The 2,294-nt window shown below is 42.3% G+C and overlaps 1 long non-coding RNA gene across 1 annotated transcript; it reads right to left on the bottom strand.

Annotated features, from left to right (window-relative positions):
• Positions 1-377: 377 nt before the first annotated feature.
• LOC124030973 lies at positions 378-1,426 on the bottom strand. The gene is made up of 3 exons (XR_006838057.1): positions 1,203-1,426; positions 784-948; positions 378-474 (listed from the first exon to the last, which is right to left on the bottom strand). It is a non-coding gene; the product is annotated as an uncharacterized LOC124030973 (long non-coding RNA).
• Positions 1,427-2,294: the final 868 nt, after the last annotated feature.

Genomic DNA, 2,294 nt, shown 5'->3' with positions numbered 1-2,294 from the left:
TCTGTTGTCATTCTGTTTTTAGGTGGCTGGACACACATTTGCCCGACGACTCAAACTGAATTCTTCCGCTGCTCTTATGTTCGCTACATTACCGCGGAGAAGAAACTAACATATGTGGGCGTGGCGTAGCGTTTGGCTGGAGCGAAGAGTTTGGGTCGCCAGGCAAGCTACACATGGGGTTGCGGATGAGGTGAATTTCCCGCTTAAACTGTAAAGCACTTTCAGCACATCTGGAAAGCACCTCTACAGTATTCAGGTAGAAACAGGCATTCTCATCTCAGCACAGCGCTAGTAGCTCATAGAGATAATAGGCTATTACTATAAACTACTCAGTGCGCATGCGCTGATTATACAACCTGCACAAGTCGTACTGACTTACCAAGCACAAACGTGACTGGAATCTGTTCTGCATACTTGTTACAGTGAAGAGCCAACTTTTCAAAGAAACGCTTTTCAGGGTCTGAGAGAGCAAGTCTAGATTGACAGATGTGTTAATTAATTAAGTAACATTATAGGTTTGTTCACATGCAGTTATTGATATATCACAGCGATACAAATCAATTACGGACCCATCATGCAAAGTCAAATCAAAGGCTCATATTACATCTTCATTTGTAATCACAGTTATAAACACATTAAAATCAGATAATAGATACTGTTATATAATATACATACACAAATAACATAACAATTATATGATTCATATTTCACCGAGGACTTTTATTTGTGACAATACTAATGTTTTTTAAGGAAAAACGCGTAATAGCTTAATATTATGCCTACCTGTAAACGAGGCTCACCAAGGTATATAACAGTACAAAGACTATAAACTCCCGATAAAGCAGTTTGTAGATGCTGCCTCTCCATCGCAGTAGAAGTCTATGGAAACCGAAGAACGTGGCGTTGGCGACTTTACTGGAGTAGGTCACCGTCATCTTCCTTCAATCACTGCAGAAAAACGACCTAGTCATCCAACTTACACTTAGTTGACAGACACTCCCTTGTCCTTACCGGTTGTGAATGTAGCTGACTTAAATTGATATCTAAAAAAACATGTTCCGCAGTAAACTACTCTCTCAAGGCAAGCTGTCATGGCACAATAATAACCAGTCAAAATAACCATTATTTCCATGTTACGTGGATAAGAAATAACGTTATTAAAAAAACATTAATAAAAGTATACATTTTTTTTTCACACATACCTTTTGTACCAAATCTAAATCACATTGCTTGTTGTTGCTTTAGGCGTAATATAGTGTATTCCTGAACCGTGAGTCAAGATTGAGCAATCATCAGGTGACCGCCCTGGCCACATTTAGCTGGTTGTCTGTCTGTGTCTGTCTGTCAGTCCAGCTGCCAGTGCGCTCCTGGCTATGGCTGTCTGGGCAAGATGCCCACCATGTCATGGCGGTGGAATAAGATGGGCACTATGTCATGGCGGTGGAATAAGATGCGCACCAAGTCATGGCGGTGGAATAAGATGCGCACCAAGTCATGGCGGTGGAATAAGATGCGCACCATGTCATGGCGGTGGAATAAGATGCGCACTATGTCATGGCGGTGGAATAAGATGCGCACTAATGTCATGGCGGTGGAATAAGATGCGCACCATGTCATGGCGGTGGAATAAGATGCGCACCATGTCATGGCGGTGGAATAAGATGCGCACTAATGTCATGGCGGTGGAATAAGATGCGCACTATGTCATGGCGGCAAGTCTCTGGTTTTAATACAACATGCCTATACAACATACCAGCTCCTACATTTATCCCTGCCTGCAAGTCTCTGGTTTTAATACAACATGCCTATACAACATACCAGCTCCTACATTTATCCCTGCGTGCAAGTCTCTGGTTTTAATACAACATGCCTATACAACATACCAGCTCCTACATTTATCCCTGCGTGCAAGTCTCTGGTTTTAATACAACATGCCTATACAGCATACCAGCTCCTACATTTATCCCTGCGTGCAAGTCTCTGGTTTTAATACAACATGCCTATACAGCATACCAGCTCCTACATTTATCCCTGCGTGCAAGTCTCTGGTTTTAATACAACATGCCTATACAGCATACCAGCTCCTACATTTATCCCTGCGTGCAAGTCTCTGGTTTTAATACAACATGCCTATACAACATACCAGCTCCTACATTTATCCCTGCGTGCAAGTCTCTGGTTTTAATACAACATGCCTATACAGCATACCAGCTCCTACATTTATCCCTGCGTGCAAGTCTCTGGTTTTAATACAACATGCCTATACAGCATACCAGCTCCTACATTTATCCCTG

The sequence above is a fragment of the Oncorhynchus gorbuscha genome, unplaced genomic scaffold, assembly GCF_021184085.1.
Source record: "Oncorhynchus gorbuscha isolate QuinsamMale2020 ecotype Even-year unplaced genomic scaffold, OgorEven_v1.0 Un_scaffold_19132, whole genome shotgun sequence".
Taxonomy (NCBI): Eukaryota; Metazoa; Chordata; class Actinopteri; order Salmoniformes; family Salmonidae; genus Oncorhynchus; species Oncorhynchus gorbuscha.
This window is presented reverse-complemented; position numbering and strand designations above follow the sequence as displayed.